The 24,960-nt window shown below is 37.6% G+C and overlaps 1 protein-coding gene and 1 pseudogene across 32 annotated transcripts in view; both read right to left on the minus strand.

The window, feature by feature from the left end:
* Positions 1-24,960, minus strand: part of LOC105483059 (fragile histidine triad diadenosine triphosphatase) — a 1,492,666-nt gene that overhangs the window by 968,422 nt on the left and 499,284 nt on the right. The gene's annotated exons all lie outside the window — the stretch shown is intronic.
* On the minus strand, positions 18,019-24,755 carry LOC105483911 (transmembrane emp24 domain-containing protein 2 pseudogene; annotated as a pseudogene).

The following is a 24,960-nucleotide window of genomic DNA, read 5'->3' on the forward strand; positions in this document are numbered from 1 at the left end:
GCCTCCCAAGTAGCTGGGACTACAGGCGTGTGCCACTGTAATTGCCCAATGGGTTCTCCTTGCCTACTGCCTAGACAGAGCCAATTTATCAAGACCAGGGAATTGCAATCGAGAAAGAGTTTAATTCACACAGAGCAGACTGTATGGGAGACTGGAGTTTTACTATTACTCAAATCAGTCTCCCCCAAAACTCAGAGATTCAAACTTTTAGGAATAACGTGGTGGACAGGGGGTCGGAAAGTGGAGAGTGCTGATTAGTTGGGTGGGAGATGAAATCACGGGGAGTTGAAGCTGTCCTCTTATGCTGAGTCAGTTCCTGGGTGGGGGCCGCAAGACCAGATGAGCCAGTTTATCCATCTAGGTGATGCCAGCTGATCCATGGAGTGTAGGGCCTGCAAAATAGCTCAAGGACTGATCTTAGGTTTTGCAATAGTGATGTTTTCCTGTGGAGTGATTTGGGAGATTTAGAGTCTTGCAGCCTCCAACTGCATGACTCCTAAACCATAATTGCTAATCTTGTAGCTAGTTTACTAGTCCTGCAAAGGCAGTCTAGTCCCCAGGCAGGAAGAGGGTTTGTTTTGGGAAAGGACTGTTACCATCTTTGTTTCAAAGTTAAACTATAAACTGAGTTCCTCCCAAAAGTTAGTTCAGCCTACACCCAGGAATGAACAAGGACAGCTTAGAGGTTAGAAGCAAGATGGAATTGGTAAGGTCAGATCTCTTTGACTGTCATAACTTTCTCAGTTATAATTTTTGCAAAGGTGGTTTCACCACCAGCCTTGATAACTTTTTTTGCATATTTTATACAGATGGGGTTTCACTATGTTGTCCAGGCTAGTCTCTAATTCCTGGGCTCAAGCAATCTGCCCATCTTGGCCTCCCAAAGTGCTGGGATTACAGGCGTGAGCTACTGCATCCTGCTGAAAAGACACTTTTACTGAATATTAAGTTCATATATTTGCATCTGTTTCTCTTTTTTCTGTTTCATTTATAAAATGTTCTCATGGCTAACAACATACCTTTTTAATAACAGTAACTTTACATGACATTTTAATGTTTAGAAGAAACAGTAAAAATGAAACCTATTGCCATTCTGATAAATTATATTAACATATCTATTTTATAGGAATGAATGACATTTTATAATAATAAAAACTATTAGGGAATATGAGTATGACTCTTTTGCCAGACAGTTTTATCTCCATAACATTTTTCTTTTTCCTGCATAGGCCTTTCACCTTTTCTGTTAAATTGTTAGTAAGGATTTTATATTTTTTGTTTCTAAAATAATTTTTTTCTATTTCTAGATAACTAGTTATTGAAAGTATAAAGAAAAACTTTGATTTCTATATATTTACTTTGTGATCATCCAGCTAACACGTTTTCTTAGTAACTGTGTAACAGTCATAAATTCTCTATGAATATAATCATATCACATGACAGTGAAGAGAGTTTCATTTTTTCTTTTTTCTTTTTTTTGCTTAATTTTTTTGTTTGATTACAAGCAGAAACCATAACACAGTGCTAAGTAACAGTGCTAACAGCAAATATTCCTGTGTATTCTTCCCGATTTAATATGAGTGACTTTTATATTTTACTAGTTAATGTAATGTTTGATTATAGGTCTTTATAAATATTCCTTATTGTGTTTAACTTCCTTCCACGCCCATTTTATTTAGAGTATTGCTAGAAATTTCTAATACATTTTATCACATTTCTTATTGGTATGCATACTGAGTTGAATAGAGTCCTCCATAAATTTATAGTCATGTGGAATCTCAAGTGACTTTATTTTGAAATTGGGTCTTTGCAGATGTAATTTGTTAGATTATAGTAATTCGAGGTCATAAGGGATTAGAGCGGCCCCTACCCAATGACTATTGCCCTCATAAGAAGCAAAACCAGAGATGTAGTCAGACATGCAGAGAGAATACCATGTGATAAAGGAGATAGAGACTGGAGTAATGTGTCTGCATGCTAAGAAATGCCAAGGACTGCTGGCAGCTACTAGCAGGTAGGAAAAGGCAAGGGAGGGCCACCCCTTAGAGCCTTTGAAGGCAGGATGTTCCTGCTAGTACCTTGATTTTGAACCTCTAGTTTTCAAAACTGACAGACAATAAATGACTATTATTTTAAGCCATTCAGTTTGGTAATTTGTTATGGTAGTTTTAGGAAATTCACAAAGCATATGTTGTATAATCATATCATTTTAATCTTTTAATTAACGGTATAGATAAATTTCCAATTCAGAACCAGTTTGTAATTTTTGAAATGAAGCCTATTTTAAACATTTTATCATGTTTTCATAAGCAGATAGATATAAGTTGCTATTTTTTAATTATGTACTTCCACATATGAAAATGAAATTAGCATAAAATATCTCATTAGTGTTATTTATCTCAAGTTTTGATATAACATTTTGTGAGATTTGTACAATTGAGTCCATTCTATTTTCTCTATAGTCTTGAATTGTTTAAGAACCATAGGGAATACCTGTTTTTTAAAGCTTTCATATGTTACAAGTATCTTTTAATCTTTTAAAGTACCTGTTTTTAAATACCTAATTTACATGTAAAACTATCTGGGCCTGGTGCCTTTTTTCTAGTGGTACATCTTTAATAATTTTCCACTTTCTTCTATGATTATTGGTATTAAATGTTTTTATTTTGCCTATGGGAATAATATAATATTGAATGTATATATACATTTCTAAAGAATCATCATTTCTCTTAGATTTGAAAGTGAATGGCTATAACAATTTTTTAAAAAAACATCTAGCCATACCAGTATTGATTGGCAGAGTTGACCAAGAAGCTAGGAGGGTACATACCATCTTCCTCCCACATGACTACATATGCATTGAATCAGAAGACGACAATCTTCCAAGAATAAAAAGAACCATTTTTCACTCAAGGGAATAAGAGCAGTTCTCATCCCTAGTTAGAACTTCTAAACAAACCAAAGCAAATGTTTTCATTTGAATCATCAGGAATGTGTCACAACGAAACCTAGATGGTTTGTCTTCAAGTCATTTACTACTCCCCTAAAGTCTTATCAAAAGTATGCCAAAGAAGTTTATGACATTTCTACTGAGCTACGATAAAGCTTCTATTTTTTTAGATACTTGACAAAATTTAAAAAAGAATTATTTTTCCCCCACACCTGCACACATTTTAAAATATCTTCAACTTTTCTACAAAACAATTTTCTCTATGACTCTCCCAGACTTCATAAACATATTCTTTTATTCATAGCAGATGGAGGAAATTAGAGTAACATATTTGCTCTAAAATCATTAGTGCTGCATCAGCACTTCTGATCTAAATGGCATTTCAAGGGGTTATTGTTACATAGAGCAAGACTTTGCTCTAGGCACAAAGAGACATAAAAACAACTTGAAAAATGAACCTTAGTTTTGCAATTAGCTTCTGCATCTTAATTTGTTGAACGTCATTCTGTTTGGATTTTAAATACAAATCAAAGGAAGAACAAAGTGATCCAATTGTGTCAATGTCATACCTTGTTACTGGTCAGTCCTCTGATTAATCATTACAGCTACTTCCTGAAAAAGTAATATTGTTAAAACTTACCATCAACTACTTGATTATCTGGAAAACTGAGAACATACTCTTACTTCTCAGAGATATCTGAGAGGCTGATAAGTCTGCTCTTTAGCCTCATGAAATGCCTAAAATTAAACTATTTAACTGGTGAGCTTCACATGACTGCCACTCTGTCCAAGAGATGAATAAACATCCCTGGCTGAAGAATGAACCAACCCATGGGTGTTTCTTTAGCACATACTCTGTTAAGTCCACTGTGGAATTAAAAAAAAAAAAAAAAGTTTAAGGTACCACACACCTGGAAAATACAATCTTGTAGACATAAGAGAAGCCACAGAGAATGATACAAGATAGCAACAATCATACTTTACATTTTTACACTGCATTACAATTTTCAAACTACTTTCATGACACTTTTCTTATTTTATCCTCACAGTAAATCTATAATGGAAGCAGGATAAAAGAGGAAGGAGACATAAACATAGAACTTCAGAGATGAAAGTGACATTAAAGGCATCAATAACTTTCTATACAGACAAGAAAATGGAGACCAAAGGGAAATAAGAACCTTCACCTTGTTTCAGAGCCAGGCAAGCAAGGCTAATTAAGTGAAGGCTTGTCACCACAAGTTGCAAACAGGAGTCACAAAAATAAGACAAGAAAAAGAAAGATGATAGAAATAAATGACACTAATTTGGATTTAATGTACTTTTTTAAAAAATAAAAAAGGAGAAGCAATTCTGTTGAATTCAGGTTTGAAATTCAATGTTGGTCTCTAGGGATCACTTGGCTGTGGTGGTTTTATGCCATTACCAGATCCCTTTGAGAAAAACACTATTTTGAAATTCATAGTTTCCAGTAAATATGTTCAAGTCTTTGAAGAACATACTCTTGTAGTTGTAAATGGTGTATACACATATATACAAAAGCTTGAAAACACTACCTAATTACTGAACGGAGTCTAAACATTCTACAGCTGAGTTAAGAAGCTACGCCTGCATCTCATACCCACCAACTCTCCACCTGTCCTCCACGCACCATCCCAGCAAGTCCTAGCTGACTCTCTTAATACTGTGACCTCTCTGTCATATAATAAGGGTTGAAAATCATCCTTCTTTTGAATGAGAATATATTAGAACTATATATATTTTTTTGTTACAGCCTTCTCAAAAATATACTTCAAGCCACACATAGGCCATTGTCCTGGCATCTTTTATTTAACAGACAATAGTTATTTTCCATGACTCGGTCCAGAATATTATTTAACATCTACATCTAGGATATTATCATAATTATAATAAGAGACGGCACTACATGGATGAAGCTGGAAGCCATCATTCTCAGCAAACTAACACAGGAACAGAAAACCAGACAGCGGATGTTTTCACTCATAAGTGGGAATTGAACAATGAGAATGCATGGACACAGGGAGGGGAACATCACACATTGGGGCCTGTCGGGGAGGGGAGGGATAGCATTAAGACAAATACCTAATGCATGTGGGGCTTAAAACCTAGATGACAGGTTAATGGGTGCAGCAAACCACCATGGCACGTGTATACTTATGTAACAAACCTGCATGTTCTGCACATGTATCCCGGAACTTTAAGTAAAAAAGAAAAGAAAGGTGCAAAAGGAAAAACATTAAAAGTGGAATCATTATTTTAAAAAATAAATTCACAGTGGTATTGAAAGATCATATCAGGGTTAGAGGACAAATCTTTGTGTTAGAATGAACACTTAATTTATTATCAGAATGAACAATAATTACCTCGACGTTTTAAAACAGCATTTTGTCACCTTTTAAACGTCTGGGAATAGAGAAGGTGAAACACCACGTCTGACACACTATGGAAAGTTTTGTAATTCTCTTCAAAAAGGAAGAACAAATATTTCTATTTCCATTCCAGATCTGCACAATATATTCTTGCATCCCATTTGGTCTGAATCATTTACATTTTGCTGAATTCTGTTTTTGTCCATTTTCATCATTCAAAAGATTTTAAAAATTCAACAACATCAAAAAGCCATCAAAATATGCTTTCAGACGAAATTGCAAAGAAAATAACCACATGAATTAGTGAAGTGACTTCCAAGTTACACAATTGTGGCACTTACATCTTTTCTCATCTTGTCCGAGAATTAATTGTACTGCTGAAATGAGACATCCAGCCTGCTCCATGCAGACAGGAGCCCAAGCCGGAAGCAAACTCTTTGAATAACAACACTGCCTTCTGATTCTTTTCACACGGCTACAGTTTTGACATTTCCTTCAATATTCTACCCAGTTGCAGTGTGACTATGACAAAAGATTTCTGTAGGCATGACTGGCACCTCTGCGGTAAGTGGCAGGGAATGGAATAGGCAATGAGTCCCTTTAGTAGCTCCAAAAAGCCCACAGGCATTCTGCAAACCTTTTGCATACCTGCTCTTAAGTAAAGGATGTGAAAAATGGAAACCGTGATGACAATTTTAATCACCTGACAGATGATTCTATGATCTACTATAACTTTATAATGGCAAAGCCACTGACACATGAGACCGACAGGCATATATTCTCTCTCTGCCTCTAAGTCTCTTAAATGTTTATTTGGGGGGTTTACACATGGATAGAGATGACCTTAACAGAGTATTTATTGAATCTATCCAAGGATAAATTATAAATGACTAAATCTAACTAGGTGGAATTTTCTTGGCTATTTTTAATTTCTAGGCCCAAATCACTTTCCTAGGCTCTCGAACTCTCTCCCAGGAGAGGTCAGATGTCAGTAGTCAGAGGGAGCCCAACTACAGTCAATGCAGCCAAAAGTTCTGCCTACAAGATAGCAGTGAGAGTCCAGCAGTCTCTTCTGGAAGTGCCAATTACTGCTCTGTCTTCCTTTTTGAATGTCTCCTTAATATAAGAATGACGTATCATTTTATGCTACCAGATTAGAAAATATTGTTTAAATCAACACTCATAGTCAGGAAGAGTGCAGAGAGAGAAGCACTCCCAAACAGATGCTGGTGAGGATGTAAATTGGAATGTCCTTTCTGGAAAACAGTCCAACAAAATATATCATGATGTTTTTATCTTCCTGATATTACTTTGGGCATACTGTCCCATATTTTTAAATAGTCTTCAAAAGCCAGAGTTTTAAAACTCTGTGTGGCATTTTGTTATGTGAATATGCTATTGTTTTCAATTTTTTCCACGTTTGTCAGCATTTTAGTTGATTTCAATTTGGGGTATTATAAATAATGCTCCCGTGAACATCTTCATAAATATACATTTAACTCACATTCTGTTTATTTCTTAGAATAGATTTGAAGTGAAAATACAGTGGTTGGCAAGGCTTATATTCAAGTATACTTTTATCCTAGTAATTATGGAATTGGTATCAGCAAACCAATTCCTAAGCTAGAATTCACCATCATTCACTAGGAGAAAGATCTGTGGTGGTAAAACAAACCCTGCTTATTTACACAGCCTTACTAATGGGCAATTTGACAGAGGAAACCAAACCAGAGAGCATGTATGATTGAGTAACCATTACATGGAAAGAAGAAATCAGCTCCTTCCAAAAGCACATTCATTTCAAGGAATGCCAGCAGCCTGCTGAGTTTGTTGTATTCGGCCCCTGTAGAAACCCTTCCCAAGTTCATTGATATGTGACACCCATGACATATTTTTACCATCACTGGTTTGAATGAATTTGCCTGTCTTTGAAACCTGATAAACAATCTGATTTATTGAACTGAAAAAGGCCGAAGGTAGTGAAACCCTATCCTGTAATTGGCAAACCTTTTACATCCTTGGTGGCTTGAGTAGAAAAGTCACTCTATGGAGGCTGTTCTAAAGGAAAACATGATTGGCCCTAAAATTAAAATTCCAGGCTTTAGGAGCCAATTAGTGATGACATACCACTTTTAATTCATCACTTTGCAATATATTTAAAATGTTAAGACTCTTTGTTGGCAAGGGAACAGTATTTCCCAAAGCTTATTCCATGGGAAAATGCTTTCATGGACAAAAGAGTTTGGGAAAGAGTGATATTGGAACAAAGTTCAAGTTGAACTTTTAATGTGCTATTACCAACTGTGAATCTCCATGGGGGGCTGTTGCTAGTAACATTTGTAAACTTCTTCAACCACATATTATTCCTGCTTTATATTGCCTTTGTTTCTGGCAACTGTGTTTCTATAGAGCATTGCAAGGCAGAGCATTCTATGGAACATACTTTAGAGAATGTTTCTCTAGGTCAGCAGTTCTCAAACATTTTGGTCTCAGGATCCATTTCCACTCTTAAAAATTGTGGAAGACCCCAAAGAGTTTGTGGTTATGTTGGTTATATCTATGGATATTTGCCATGTTAGAAATTAAAACAGAAAACTTTCAAAACACTATGAATTTATTTTTAAATGACAGTAATAATCCATTACGTGTAAACATACATATTTTCCCGAAGAAAGAGCTAGTGAGAAGAGTGGCTTTGTTTCAACATCACATTAATGTTTAGCTTAGTAGAAGACAGGTGGATTCTCCTATCTGTTTCTGCATTGTGTTGTGATATATTATTAGGGTTGAAGTGTGCCAAGAAAATCTAGAAGGAGTATTTTAATAGCCTTTTCAAATAACTGGATGTTTTTCTATAATACTGCATCAAAACTTGACAAATGGTGGTTTCTTTAAAAGTTAGTTGCAGTGTAGAACCTGAAACCACATCTAGAAATTTTCAGTGCTCTGTTAAGTGAAAAATCCATAGTCTCTGTGGCATTTTGAATGGATCCTTTCCCCATGCGAAATTTTGTAACAGCATGCATTGCTCTGGACAAAAATAGTGGTTCACTGGATTATGCAGATCTTCCAAATGTTGATACCTTTCATTGCATGATATAAAAAAGAATTACATTTGCAATATCACCATTGACCTTATTAGAAAAAGTCTTTAAGTATTGGGAAGCTGTCAAGCTTATGGTAGCATATCCAAGTTTCCCAAAATTTGAATTTTTGCTTGGAAGCTTGCATTTTATCATTGTCAACAGATACTGGCCAATGGTTTACTTAAATCGACAGACTCACTTTGTGCATTTTAAAGAAAATATTTTTAAACACCTGAGTCTGCATAATTATATTTTGTCTTTCAATGGTTTCTTCATGTAGAAAAATGGTGTTCTATATAAAACATAGCTGGTTCATTTCACAACCCAGTCTCACAAGTGCTTTTCCTTGAGACAACCATGATATGTCAGTATGCAGCAGCAGTTCTTTCTGCATACTTCCCATTTTGGCACACAGACTACTAAAAAAAAAAAAAAAAAAAAAAAAAAAAAAAAAAAAAAAACACCTCCACAATCAAAATGCAACTAAATTAGTAATTTTTACTTTTCACCAAGGATATTCTTAGAAACAGTTGACTTTTTTTTTTTTAAACCATAGTGCATGGCGGTAAAAAAATGAAAGGCCAAAACTACAGTTCAGTGCCACTGTCTTGATTCATGCTTTGGTGCCAGTAGTTTTAAAAAACATTACTTTTGCATCATTAATGAAAATATTAACATAGTGAAAAAGAAAAAGAGCAACTTAGTATTACAGTCATAGTTTCGACCTTGCAGACTCCCTGAAAGGATCTCAGGGATCACCAGGAGTCTGTGAAGCACCCTTTGAGCATTGTGGTTTTAGATTCAAAATGTGGTCTTGGCTGGGCACAGTGGCTCATGTCTGTAATCCCAGCACTTTGGGAGGCCAAGGCAGGCAGAGCACCTGAGTTCAGGAGTTCAAGACCAACATCGCAAAACCCTGTCTTTACTAAAAATACAAACAAATTAGCCAGGTGTGGTGGTGCATGCCTGTAATCCCAGCTACTCAGGAGACTGAGGCAGGAGAATCACTTGAAACCAGGAGGCCGACTTTGCAGTTTAGCCAAGATCACACCACTACACTGAGCCTGGGCAACAGAGTAAAACTATCTCAATAAAACACACACACACACACACACACCCCAAAAACCCTTAGTTCAAAACACAAACACATTGTACAGCTGCACGAACATATTTTCTTTCTTTATATCCTTTTTCTATAAGCTTTTTTCTATTTTTAAATATTTGTATTACTTTTTAAACTTTTTGTTAAAAAATAAGACAAAAACACAAACATTAGGGTAAGCCTATACCCAGATGGAATCATCAATATCACTGTCTCCCACCTCCACATCTCATCCAACTGGCAGGTCTTCAGGGGCAATAACAGGCGTGAAGCTCTTACCTCCAATGAAAACAATGCCTTCTTCTGAATACCTGCTGGAGTTCTTGCCTGAGACTGTTTTATAGTTAACTGTTCTTTAATAAGTAGAAGTACACGCTAAAATAATGATAAAATGTGTAGTATATAGTTCATAAACCAGTAACACTCATTTGTTATCATTATCACTGTACATAATTGTATGTGCTATACAACTGGTAGCACAGTAGGTTTGTTTACACCAGATCACCACAAGCAAGTGAGTAATTCATGACGCTATGATATCAGCACACTACAACGTCACTAGGCAATAGGAACTTTTTAGCTCCACTATAATCTTAAGGGACCACCCTCATATCTGCAGTCTGTCATTGACCAGACCATTGTAACGTGGCACATGACTGTATATACAATGGAATACTACTCAGCATTTAGAAAGAAGGAAATCTTGCCATCTGCAACACGAATGAACCTGGGGAACATTATGCTAAATTAAACAATCCAAACATAGAAAGACAAATACTGCATGATCTACTTAGATGTGGAATCTAAAAAAGTTGAATTCATAGAAGCAGGTAATAGAATGTTGGTTGCCAGGGGCTGGGGTGTGGGAGAGGAAAAAAATGGGGAGGCATTGGTCAAAGGGTACAAAGTTTGAGTCAAGCAAGATAAGTAAGTTTTGGAGATCTATTATACAGCATAGTGACTATAGTTAATAATAATTTATACTTGAAAATTGGTAAGAGGTTAGATCTGAAATTGCTAAGAGAGTAGCATTTAAGATCTACTCTCACCACAAAAATTTATGAGACAATGGATATGTTAATTAGCTTGATTTCATCATTTAGCAATGTATGTATATATCAAAACATCACTTTTTACCCTGTAAATATAAACAAGTTTTATTTGTCAACTATACCTTAATAAAGCTGGGGAAAACATGCGTATTCCTGAAACCCACCATGGGCCTACTGAAACAGAGTATCTGAGGAGGAGGCAGGGCTGCCTGGGCAGCAGCGCAGGTTGTACACTGCACACCTTGCACAAAGGTACACAGTTAGTGAAGATTTGAGCTTGAAGTCTGCATTTTAAAGAAATTGCCTATGTGAATCTTGGTTATAGTAGAACTTTAAGTGTTCTAGAGCAGTTGTTCTTCAACCTTATGTGCATCAGAATTACCTGTCTTAGGGTTGAAAACACAAATTTCTTTGTGCCATGCTTGAACCACCTAATTAGAAACCTAAGCATCTGTATTTTCAAGGAACTACATAGCCAATTCTGACACCTACCAAAATGTGAGAGCCTTTTTCTAGACTAAAAATGGTATAGCTGTCTACAAGACATCAACTCAACAAAAGCTGAAGACAACACACACACGGCTTAGCAAACTCAGGCATCATTTGGACAGAGTCTATTCAACAGCTATAAATTTGTCATTTAAAATAACCGATGTTTTTTTAAATTCAACTTTCCATAGTTTCCTGTTATTATATTGTTTTCATTCTGTCAGTGTGGTATTGGATTTCAACCTTGTATGTTATTCCACCAACATCTTGAAATTTATTTAGCCATATTTTTATGGTTTTATATCAATGCTTACTATACATAGTCTGATTTTTTAAAAGGTTTTATCTTATGCAAGATCCTTCAAGAGAAAAGACAAACTTAGTTTACTGTCAAATTACCAAATTGACTCAGATTTGTAAAAACCATTCAAAGTTTCATGTTATGCACTTAACATAAAAAAATGACTCAATGTAAATGTCATGTCTGGTAATGATCCTATTCCTGGGATCTTTTACATGAAACAGAGTGGGCAGGAACATTCTATGGCTGCCAAAATGGAATTAAACACATGGAAACAAAGAAACAAAAGCACAACTCACCCCTTCCAGACAACAGGGAAACATGTAGATAAATCAGTGATTTTCCTTCCAGCTAACCACTGAAGTAGAGACATGTATTTTAACAATTGAAGGGGCACTGGGCTTAAGGAAAGGCAAAGTAAAAACTAGGTTATGATGTTGCCCTAGACACGAAAATGCCAAATCTGCCAGTCACTCATGAAAAGAACACAGCCCCAGGCAACTGATATTGATATATTCAAAGATTATAGTTATCTATGATTACAGAATAGCATTTCATAAACTCTATCAGACAGAACAACTCTTTCATGGAATGTTAAGAGTTGGGAGAGAGAAAAAGTTGGAGGTCATTCTAAGGTCAAATTAATTTGAAAAAGCATGAGTTATGCAGAATTAAACAAATTTTTGGATTGTGGAACTTCTCGGACCCCTTCTGTACTAATGTGCATTACACCTCTCCAAGAAGGAAAAAGCAAGCAGCATTTTTCAAACTTTTGATACTTTGATGCTTTTTTATTTAGCTTCTCACTGGGCTGGAGTTCCCTGGGATACACCCAGGGAAATATGATACAGACAGGTCAAACAGTTAAGGCAAATGCTCAGGTGTATACCTGAACTGTGGTAGAAGAATCTAGATGCCACAGAAATGGTGAAGGCATGCCCAACATCCAGCCCCACTATATCAAGTCCCTTAGTCTCTCTCCATCGGCCTCAGCTCTGAAAGAAAGATGATGCTTATTAGTAAAGTGCCTTGGGATGGTTGGGCAAGAAACACTAAATAAGAACCAATTATTACCCTCATTACAGGGTAGATGATTTAATAAACCATCTCTATTACTTACAAAGTTTGGAGGCCTGCTATTTTTTTCCTTTTAACTACACTCCAATTTGACCTTAAAAATCTATGCTAAAAACAACTTACAGGAAATATCCCGAAACCATAATATAAACTTTCTGATTGGACCTCTGTCTGTTTGCACATTCTTAATGACTGCCGGTCGCCTACAGATAAAACCCAAATTTCTTAGCCTGCTTTACAACTCTCCATCTTTCAGGAGCTGTGGAGCTTATGATTAAGATCATGGTCTTTGCAGGGAGACAGACATGGTTCACATGCAGGCTCCACTCTACTACATCTGAAGTTATTTCTCTTCTCTAAACCCCAGATTCTCAAAGTATGGTCCATGAACTGGCAGCATCAGCAGCATTTGGAGCTTCCTAGAAGGGCAGAAATTCGGGCTCCGTTGAAAACCTACTGAATCAGAATCTACATTTCAACAAGATCCTCACACTATAGTTTGAGAAGAACTACACAAATTCTCATACCCTTTGACCAGCTCATCTGCAAACTGGAGGTAATAATAGTAAACTTGGAGATAGCATTCATCTTCTGCTCCTTTGAGTCCATCCTCAAGTCCTAAGGATTTCATCATCTACATATCACTCGAATGTGCTTACCTCTCTCTTTCCCTTCATTACCTTAGTCCAAGCTATTCTCATTTCTCTCCAGATCTCCTGCAATGGCCATTCAACTCACTACAATGCATCTCCTCTTGCTTCCTTCTATCCTATTTTACTTACTGCAACCAAAGAGATCTCCTAGGAAAAGCAAATGTGATCAGAGCCTCCATGAGCTCTCAAAATAAAGGCCAAAAGCCTTTCACAAAACTACAACCTCTGTTGAGGGGGTCACTTCCCTCCTCTATATCTTATCTTGCATGATACCCCACCTGGTTTCCTCTGCTCCAGAAGCATGGGTAAATTCTTCTTTCCATTCCTTGAACTAGCCATCCTCCTTCCCAACACAGAATATTTGTAGAAGCATCCTCCTGGTCATCAGTGCCTTCCCCCCAACTCTTTACCTGGTTAACTCCTCCTCAATCTTTAGATGTCAGCTCAAATGTCATCTCCCCTGAAAGCTTTCCCCGAACCTCCTACCCAGCAGCCAAACACACTGCCTGACCTGTTGCCTGTGCCCCATACATATTTGTTGAATAAATGAAGGAATTAATGAATGCTCATTCATATGGTTATTGTGACAATCAAATGGATTGAAACCTATAAATCATTTAGCACAGTGCCTGGTAGAGAGCAAGAGCTTAATGCTGTACCAATGATAATAAATTTTGAATATTAGTCGTGCTAAAAACTAGACCTCAAGCAGTGCTTAACAGGGGCTAACAATTAGAATCACCTGGGAAATGTTAAACTTCTCAATGTCCAGCCTCTGCTACAGACCAATTAAATCAGAATATCTAGGGGTGGGACCCAGGCACCTGAAGATTTTTAAACTCTACAGAAGATTCCAACATACAGCCAAGGTGTGACGGGTTTACCCTTTGTCTCACTGTGGTCTCCCACACCCCCAGAGAATAGCATACTGGGTGTCAAGAAGTGTCCTCATTACTCATGGCATGAGTCTGTGGCCCACAGAAAAGGACAATAATATGAATACATGTAGTAAAACTCTAGCAGTTCATTTCCCCTGGCCCCTTGACAGCAGCCAGATGGTGGAAACTCTCCATCTATTACCCAAGCCAGAAGAAAACCTTTCTGGGAAAATCCAAGTTGCCTGAACTACTGTTGGGAGGAAGTATAGTAACACATGAAGATGACTCTGGTCCTTTGGGTTAAGTGATAACTCAACGAAACTCATCAGGATTTCATTATAAATCTGTCATAATTGTTCTGTTGAAGCAATTGCTTTATGGGAGCAATTAATTCCAACTGCTAAAAAAAAAAGGTGAGAACTCCTAAGTGTTCAGTCAGGCACCAAGAAATAGGTGAGCTGGGAAGCATTTGCCCTTACCTTCTGTCTTCTTTGCTACTCAAGTATTTGGAGTGTCAAGAGACCACACTGTACTTTAAAGGCCTCCTCTTCCAAGTAATCAACCTTCTGCTATGTAAAAACATGATTAAGAACACACATATTTGTACTGTATTTCTCACTTATTTTGAACTTTTTCAAAATGTGATATTGCCAAAGAAGCTTTATCTCTTGTAAGGGTTTAACACACACACACACACACACACACACACACACACGCACGCACACACTGCCTTGGTCTGAAAAACACCATAGAATGCAGGCCTCATACAATTCGAGAATCATTTACAATTATAACCTACCAAGTCAGAGCTGATACCAAGCCAACACAAAGGCCTCAGAACTGTTATAAAAGGGACAGAATTGCTCTCTGGAAATAATATCCCAGTGGGCTAAATTCCCCCTCCCCCTGTTCCTCCAAGGTGGTAAATTGCAACAACAACAAAAAAGCATGATTCATGAATATAAATTTTTCTTGGCTTTTAAAATCATACACTGGCATAGTCCTCCCGGAACTTCAGCCAAATGAGAATACACAGATAATGACAATTTTACAATAAGTGGTTCCAGGACACAGGCTTTTCAAGATCCTCAAATGAAAGGCACTATAAAAAAGAGTATTATTATTATTATTATTTCAAGCACCCAGAAAAGCCACAATCAATGATTAGCCATAACAATTAAACTAACAATAGTACATCTGGAATCAGCTCCATGGTAATATGTACTTCATGCTTAATAGTTCAAATTAATTCAATCTGATGGTGTTAGACATACCAGTTAGGAGTTGGAGAGCACCAAAATTCACATTAGCTTCCACTTCAAAAGATATTATGAAAAGAGAAGGAAGGAAATGAGGCAATAAACAGCAGTGGTAAATACGAAAGGCTCAGAGATGATATGGTCAGGAATAACTCTCAGCTATTAGGAATTCAGTGATGAAAATATAAAGGCTGGTATTTCTATCCTTGCACATTCCTCCAGAGGCAATGGCTGAGCCACCCATCTGAGCGACAGAAATGAAACCCTAAAATCAGAGCAATTTTATTCAAAGAAGAGGGTGCCTTCTTCATTCTGCTCACAGCATCCTTTACTAGTCCCCCATTTATATTGCAGAATAAATGGAGAATTTATTATTTTCAGGTTATAGATTTCAAGAAATAAGAAGAGAGAGCAGAGGTTGGGACAGGCATAAAAGGTGGGGTAATTCTTGCCTGATTACCTTATTTGTCTCGCTCCTCCTTGAAGATTCACTAGATCACTGTCTCAAGCTGCACTATAAATATTCCCTAACGCAGGATTTCTCAACCTTGGCACTGTAGACACTTTGGCCTAGGTGATTCTTTGCTGTGAAGGACTATCCTGTGCAGTGCAGGATGTTTAGAAACGTCTCTGGTCTCCACTGTGTAGATGCTAGTAGCACCCCCCACTCCCAATTGTGACAACAAAATGTCTTCAGAAATGGCCATATATCCTCTTGGGAGAAAAATCATACTGGTTGAGAACTGTTACTTTAAGTCTTTTTTTTTTTTTTTTTTTTAGATGCAGTCTCACTCTGTTGCCCAGGCTGGAATGCAGTGGCGCAATCTCGGCTCACTGCAACCTCTGCTTCCAGGATTCAAGTGATGCTCCTGCCTCAGCCTCCCAAGTAGCTGAGACTACAGGCATGAGCCACCACACCCGGCTAATTTTTTGTAGCTTTAGTAGAGACGGGGTTTCACCACATTGGCTGTGCTGGTCTGGAACTCCTGACCTCAAGTGATTTGCCCACCTCGGCCTCCCAAAATACTGGGATTACAGGCATGAACCACTAATTCCTGGCCTACTTTAAGTCTTAATTCCGTTGTTTCTAGGCATTAGGAGAAAAATCCAGAGGGCAGACTCCCCTCTAGACTCTTCTTCCTCATTAGAGATGAGCATAGATTATATTGCCAGCTGTGGGCAAGGCAGCATTCTTCCCATGGCATGCTGACTCCTCCTCCTAACAGCTCACATACAGGCTTGTTGCATATAATACAGAAATTTGGAACCTGGCACTCTTCTATTCATTGTGCAGGAAAGAGTTAACACAGAGCAGGCCTGAGATGGCCTATCCTTAGAAGGCCTGTTTGCAATGTTGGCCTTTGGTTAGCAGCTGGGAATTTGAGCTGGTAAACAGTTCCCTACATTAATGTGACATTTTTCCTAAATTATAGAGCGGCCACTATGCCTCACCTGTTTGTACAAACAGTGCGGTTTATGATGAACACCTGCTTTCCTTCTGGGAGTCTGGAATTTGGGTATGTGCTAGGCAGATCAGCTCCCAGCAGTAACCTTGGGCACTGAGTCTCTAATGAGTTGCCCTAGTAGGCAACACTTCACACTTGCTGTTGCTGCTTGTTGCTTAAGGAAGTAAGAGCATCCTGTGTGACTGCACTGGAAGAGGACTCTTGGAAGCTTACTCCTGATTTCTCCAGACTGCACACCATGCACCTTTTCCCTATGTTGATATTACTTTGTATTCTTTCACTATAGCAAACCAGAACCAGAAGATAACAATGCTGAGTCCTAGGAGTCCTCCTAGAGACTTACAGAACCTTGTGAGTGGTCTTGGGGACCACCAATACAGTGACTCAATCAACATTCTATTTGTGTGCCTCTATTTCTAGATACAGCAAAGAATTACACTCCCAGCCCTCACAGAATTTATGTGGTAGCAGCCAGCAAAGCATTCATTCTAGCATATTTCAAGCTTCTTTCATAGAAAACATGCCCTGTGGCATCTTTTTTGTTTTTATAACAGCTTTTTAGAGATATAATTCACATATCATACAATTAATCAATCTAAAGTGTACAATTCAAGATTTATATTCATAGAGTTGTGCAACCACGACCACAATCAATTTTAGAACATTTTCATCACCCTATAAAGAAACTCTATATCTGTTTACAGTCACTACCCATTTTCTCCCAACCACCCAGCCCTAGGCAACCACTAGAGTTTCTGCCGCTATGGATTTACCCATTCTTAACACTTCACATAGAGTCATGCGATATGTGGTCTTTTGTGAGTGGCTTCTTTCACATACCAAAATGTTTTCAAGGTTCATCCATGATGTAACATGTATCAGCATTACATTTCTTTTGATTGCTGAATAATAGTTCATTGCATGGATATACCACATTTCATTTATCCATTCATCAGTAAATGGAAATTTGTGTTGTTTCTACTTTTTGGCTACTATGAATAGTGCTACTACGAACATTGGCATACAATTTTTTTATGCACATATGATTTAATTCCCCTTGGATAGATGCCTAGGGTGGAATTTCTGGGTCATATATATGTTTAACTTATTAGGAAATTTTCAAACTGTTTTCCAAGGTAGCCGCACCATTTCCTTACCAATAGCAGTGTAACAGAGTTCTAATTTCTCTACATCCTTGCTAATAGTTATTATTATCTTTTTTTTTTTTTTTTTTTTTTTTTAGACAGCCTGTTGCCCAGGCTGGAGTGCAGTGCAGTGATGCAATCTTGACTTACTGCAACCACCACCTCCCGGGTTCAAGCAGTTCTCCTGCCTCAGCCTCATGAGTAGTTGGGATTACAGGCACGCCCCACCATGTCTGGCTAATTTTTGTATTTTTAGTAGAGATGGGGTTTCACCATGTTGGCCAGGCTTGTCTCAAACTCCTGGCCTCAAGTGATCTTCCCACCTCGGCCTCCCAAAGTGCTGGGATTACAGCCATGAGCCACTGAGCCCAACCTTATCTGTCTTTTTGCTAATAACTGTCTTAATGAGTGTGATGTGGTATCTTGTTATGGTTTTGATTTGCACTTCCCTGATGACTAATGATGTTGAGCATCTTTTCATGGGCTTATTATCCATTTGCAGATCTTCTTTGGAGAAATGCCTATTCAGACTTATTTGCCCCATTTTAACTGGGCTATTTGTCTTGTTATTACTGATTTGTAAGTATTCTTTGTATATTCATATTCTATATCCAAGTTTCTTATCAGATGTATGATTTGCAAAACATTTCTTCCATTTTGTGGGTTAGTTTTATTATCTCAATGATGTCCTTTAAAGCATAAAAGTTTTAATTTTTAGGATGTCCAATTTATCTATTTTTTTTCTTGCATTACTGTGCTTTTGGCACCATAGCTAAGAAACCATTGCCTAACACAAGGTCATGAAGATTTATGCCTATGTTTTTGTCTAATAATGTTTTAGCTTTTCCATTTAGGCCTCTGATACTTTAAGGTAATTTTTGTATATAGTGTGACGTAGGGGGTCCAACTTTATTCTTTTGTATGTGGATATCCAGTTGTCTATGGCAACTTTTGAATCACTCCCAGAGATAGTTTCAGGTAATTTTTTTCTATACAAATTAAGGTAACGGGTACCAAAACGTAGAACCTATGTATGTGACAAACTGCCTGAGAGCCTTTATAAAAACTTTTGCAATTGCTGTTCTTTTTTTCTATTTTCAGAATATTCTAAGTATTTTGCTATATCAGGAAGCAGTACCACCATTATTACCACTGGTGCTACTACTACTAATAATAATAGTAACTAGCAGCTATTTAGTACTTAGTATGTGCTAGGCACTGCACTTGCATTTAACATTCATTAACTTATAAGCACTACACATGCTTTAACTTATATGATCTTCCTGCCAATACCATGAGATAGGTAGAATCATTATCTTCATTTTACAGATGATTATATTAAGGCTCACTGATGTAAAATAATTTTCCTTAGGCCATAGAACAAGCAGGAAAAGTGATTTTAAAAAATTGAGGGAAGGAATGACACTGGAAAGTGGAGGCCAAGTAATGTTGGGTAGCAAATTCTAACAAATAGTAGCTAAGCACATATGCAAAATATACAAAAATAAACAAGCCAAAATCTAGCACTGGTAGATGACATTCCCAGTTCTGATCAAGTTGCTGACAACAAAGGGTTGGTCTCCCTTTCTAACTCAGCAAAGGGTAGGAAATCTTATCACTCAAGATATCAATCATGATTTATTTGATCACTGAAAAGATTTTGTCAACACTCCAAAAATTGTATTAGAGACTAGATGATTGATGGAGTAAGTCAATTAGAACCAGATTAGAAATTGAGATATGAAGTCAATTACTTCCAATCTGAAAATTAGGAATCTTTAAACAATAATGTAATAGGTGGCATCAATTTTCGAAACTACCCTTTCTGTGTTTGTCCATAGGGCAAAATTCAAGTAAAAATAACTTTTTTCAGACTAAAACTATAGAGCAACTCGATCTTGGGAGTGTTTTCCCAGAGGGGTAGTGGGGTGAGTCTGGTCAGTGTTCAGTAGAGAAAATGTAGACGAGATAAGCAGTTGATTTTCCCAAATTCAAATAACTGTATGGCAGAAAAGTCAGCCAAGTTTAATTCTCTTTCCCTATACTAGCTGAGTCCTTAATGATAAATATAGTAATAATAGCTGACCTGTATTGAGTCTTACATTATATATCCCTGTAAGTACCTGAAAGATGACAACTAATTTATTTAATCCAATGCGTATGAAGTAAGTACTATTATTATTCCCATTTTATATAAGAGGAAAAGGATGTGCAAAATGCTAATTGACCTGCTTAAGAGGTAGAGTGAGACCTTGAACCCTGCAGTCTATGTTTGTCCTCTTAATCGTATCTCTGTATGGTTTCAGAAGAGAAGCAAATAGACACATAAGGGTTAAGCATGGCTAACCTAACTCCAAGTTGAGTATTTTTACACTAGGCAATGCTGTCTTCAATATATTTATAATAACTTTATACACCAAATAACATTTTGAAGTTTATTTCCTGCCAATACAGAAACATCACTGCATTTCCACTGGGATTTTCAGTACTGTCTGTTGTGGAACTGGTCTGGGCTTAGTGAGTATTGCTTTATCATTCCTAAATAAAAACCATTATAGAGAATGCAGAAAACAATTTCCCTTTCCGTTTCTCCACTTCTACCCATACTGAGAAAGACGGATCCTTAAAGCTCAGAATATAATAAAAGCTCACAATAAAAGCTCAGTATCAGAAATGTTCCAAGTCCCTCTACTCTTTCCCTATAGTTAGGAAACTAAAATTTAATATAGTGCACAACCCTCCAGAGAATTCAGTGTATCGAAATGTTAATACACTTTTATATATTTTAACTGAGATAAACAAGAAAGAGATAGGGAAGCCAGAACAGCTATAGCAAAGACATAATTATGATAAGACTAATCCAGCTAACAGCAACAGAAGCAGATAGTGACTCTACCGTGATGCTGTGGTAGAGTTTGTATGGTCAGAAAACTATACCAATATACAGTGTGAATGAGGCAGGAGCCCCATTATAGGAAAGCAAAGATAACTTACTATATGACTCTATAAAGTAAAGTTCATCCAAGAGATCAAAGAGCATTTGTCCTATTACTAAAATATTATCCAAATGTATTTTATCAATTAAAATCTGGATCAAATAATTTCCTTCATTAAACAGTAATTTAAAAGGAACATAGTATGTCCATAACCAAATAGGAAGGAAACTGTATATTTTGTTTTTCATAACACAGCTTAAACATTGTGGCAAAACTTTAAAATGTTATGCATAATGTAAAAATTCTTCTACCAGCTCTAAATTCACGGTTGTCCTATCAACTATGTCACAATTCTCAGTCTTGACCACAAAAATACCATGAGATACATATACATTGCTGAAACACACTATTTCTCAAACTCAACTTTATCTTCTACTCCAATAACCCTGTCAAAAGGAACACCAGTCTGGTTACTTCATTTCTGGCAGATCCACATTAACTCCTTTCTTTTAATGCTCATTAACCTTTCTGTTAATAATACTTCTGACTTTCAATACCCACCCTTTCAGACAGGTCAAAACTAAATTCTTCAGTTGACCATTTAAGGCTTTCCTTCAAGTCTTCGCAGGTAAAATGAGACAAAAACAATCTTTTCTATTCCAGTCAGATTGAAATTTTCTACTACCCTCTTTACTCTTCCCATTAAATTCTACCTGGCAGTTTGTTTGTTTGTTTTTCTTTTGTTTTGCTTTGTATTTTTTCATTGTTTATTGTTTATTTACTGAATCTGGGGCATATTAGATACACAACCAATTTAAAATTAACATCTTTTAAATCAATTTTGAAGTGTTTTCACACACACATACACACACACACACAAACACACACACAATTGGTATGAAACAGTTGTCCTAAGGTGAAACAGTCACCTTATCAACAAAGTGTCATAAGTGTTCTCACCCAAGGTTGAAAAATTGTTTATCCTAAACCTGAAAGCCTGTAATAAATTTAAATTCCTTACATAAAACTCATTACTTGTAGTTTTCCCTTTGCAAAGATCTCCAAAAATGTACAAGTAACTAATAGTAACTAATATACATCAGTCACAACATAATCCTGGATCATCCCCACATCAAAACCAGACGCTCCTTTAATTTTAAACCCATCATCAGAGAACAAGAGAAAGTCATTTCATTTTACACAAAACAAAATCCACATATGCCAAAAAAGAAAGACCCAAGAGAAACAAAACCAAAAACCCTAGTGTTGACGCTGATGTTCAGTGCCCTGGTTAAACAATGGCCCGAAGGCCACAGATCAAAAATAAAATAGCGGCTGTGTATCACTGCAAACAAATTTAAGAGGCTTTAACCCTTTGGCTTCAGAAATCCAGATTTTTCCAATTACGTGAATGCATACTTCCTACATTCCAAGCTTGGAGAAAGTGGATGTGCCAGAAAGAAAAAGAGCCACCATTCACTGGGACAACCAGAGAACTGGCTTTAACAGAGACTCCTTAGAAAGTTATGGAAAAAAAAAAAAATGGTTGTAGGCTACTTATGTCATCAATTTAAGTGGAGGTGACTGAGTCACAAGGTTCAGTGTAAAATGTATGGGGGAAAATAGGAGCTGGGGCAAGTCTTACCTTTTAAAGCAAAACTTGAAAACAAAGTATAAAAGTGCCCAACCTGGCAGCATATGCCTAATCCAGAGAGCTCTGCCATGAGCGTGCATAGAAAATGTCAGGATTCATACTATTGTTTCTCATAAGGACTCAACAAAATGAATCCTTAATGGCTTAAACCACAGAATGAGAGAATGCACAGAATGCAGTCATTTCAGTAAAGTACTATCAGGCTTTGTGCTGATTTCCTGAAGAAACTGCATTTTATTGTCAAAATAAAAGGAAAGGAAGATTTCAAAAACAAAACAAAACTATATTCCTATATTTCAATTCCAGTGTTTAATTTCTGGAAGGACCTATATAATGGAGGCAGCATTCAATTAGGAAATTATGCCAATCAATTGTCAAATTTTCACTATGAATTTCCTAAAAAGGTGTTTTCTTCCAATTTCTATTAATCACAACAAAACATAAGCTGTGACTGTATAGTTCAGAAAATTAAAACATAGAAATTAATGGCTTATGACATTATCACCAAGGTGTTTGGTAAACAGTAAATTATGAGTTTGGGATCATCAGGAAGAGGCTTTTAAAACAACCCTCTGGACTTCAAAAAATCTCTTCAGGTAGTAGATGTGTCCCAGTGTCATGGTGATTAGAACAAGAGCTTCAAAGAGGGACCGAAGGACCACTGGGCTGTTTGTGTTGTCCCTGATGGCTCTGTGTATCCTCTGCCAGACTTTCGTGTATTCCTCTTCATGCTGTAAAGCTGTCATGGCCACAGCCAGTTCACTGATCATTTCTTCTAGCTTGTTCTGGTGAGCTTCTGTTTTCATATCTTCTCCTTTTGGAGCGTCCCCAATATCAGTGGTGAATATCACTATCTTTGGAGTTATGGTGGACACTCGGTTACTAAAACAAAATGTATGTGTTCCATCCACGTGAGCAGCAAATGTGTATTTCCCACTGGATTCTTGGTCTCCTTTACAAATCCCTTTCTTCTCAGGTCCTGTAATCTCCACGTTGCTGTCCAGGAAGCCACCTTCGAAGATGAGGCCCATCTTGGTGCCTGAGGTGACTCACTTAAGCACTCCTCAGCATGCGCGTGGATGCTGATGAAATCGCCCAAGACCGTGGTCAGGAGAGTGGTCTGAAGCAACAGCAGCTCAGCAAGCGTCACCACAGTGGGGCTGGAGCAGAGGCCAGGACTCAGACTGCAGCCTCCAGAGCCACTGCCACCACCACCACCCTACTGCCTTTGCCTACCTGGCACTTTTTGCTAATCCTAGGAAAAACGCAAACTCAAATGCCTTTTGTGCTGGGAGGTACTGTAAATAAATGAACAGAGAAGTCTAGTGTTAAGAAAAATAAGACAGGCCGAGTGCAGTGGCTCACGCCTGTAATCCTAGCACTTTGGGAGGCCGAGGTGGGCAGATGACGAGGTCAGGAGATTGAGACCATCCAGGCTAACACAGTGAAACCCCATCTCTAATAAAAATACAAAAAAATAAAATAAAATAAATTAGCCCAGCGTGGTGGCACACACCTGTAATCCCAGCTACTTGGGAGGCTGAGGCAGGAGAATCGCTTGAACTTGGGAGGCGTAGGTTGCTGTGAGCCAGGGTCTCGCCACTACACTCCAGCCTGGGTGGACAGAGCGAGACTCCATCTCAAAAATAAATAAATAAATAAAAATAAAAAATAAAAATAAGACAGCAGTATGTTACTGGCTGAAGATTCCCAAGTCATGCGTCACCAAAAATGTTACCAGCAGTGAATCCGTACAGGTCTGTAGAAACCTCACTTTTCACCTCTTGGGAAGAAAGATTTCAACCAAGGGGCATAAAGCAGAAGGAGACACCAAAGCAAGTTTCAGAGCAGGAGTGAAAGTGTATTAGAAAGTTTTAGAGCTAGAATGAAAGGAAGTAAAGTACACTTGGAAGAGGGCCAAGCTCGTGACTTGAGAGATTAAGTGCACAGTTTGAACTTTTGACTTGAGGTTTCATATATTGGCATACTTCCAGGGTCTTGCCTCCCTTCTCCCCTGAGTCTTCCCGTGGGGTGGGCTGTCCACTCGCTGGGTGGCCTGCTTGCACAGTGTGTTTACTGCAGTTGTATGCATACTCACTTGAGGCATGCTTCCCTTACCTGTCAAGTGTCCCTAGAAGGTCATACACCAGTTAAACTCCACCATTTTGCCTCTTAGTGCTCATACTTGATCCCACTCAACAACCTCCTGAGATCTTATTGGGAAGCTGCTGATGACCAGTTTTAGGTTTCTTCTACCTATTGGGAGACTGTTGCTCCCTGGCGCCAGCTGCAACCAAGTATTATTTGAGAGAATCATCTTAACAGCTGCCTGACCATCACCTGACAGTCGCCTGACATTCCTGGTGGGATGGGGGGTGTCCCTCTCCTGCCCCAACTCATATCTGACTAGCTGACTAGCTACCTACTGTAACAATTACACTTGATTGCATTTTTTGTTGTTATTTAGTTGTTGTTTCATAATCATAAACTTAACTCTGCAATGCAGCTAGGGAACAAGGAAA

The sequence above is a fragment of the Macaca nemestrina genome, chromosome 2 (genome assembly GCF_043159975.1).
Source record: "Macaca nemestrina isolate mMacNem1 chromosome 2, mMacNem.hap1, whole genome shotgun sequence".
Classification (NCBI taxonomy): Eukaryota; Metazoa; Chordata; class Mammalia; order Primates; family Cercopithecidae; genus Macaca; species Macaca nemestrina.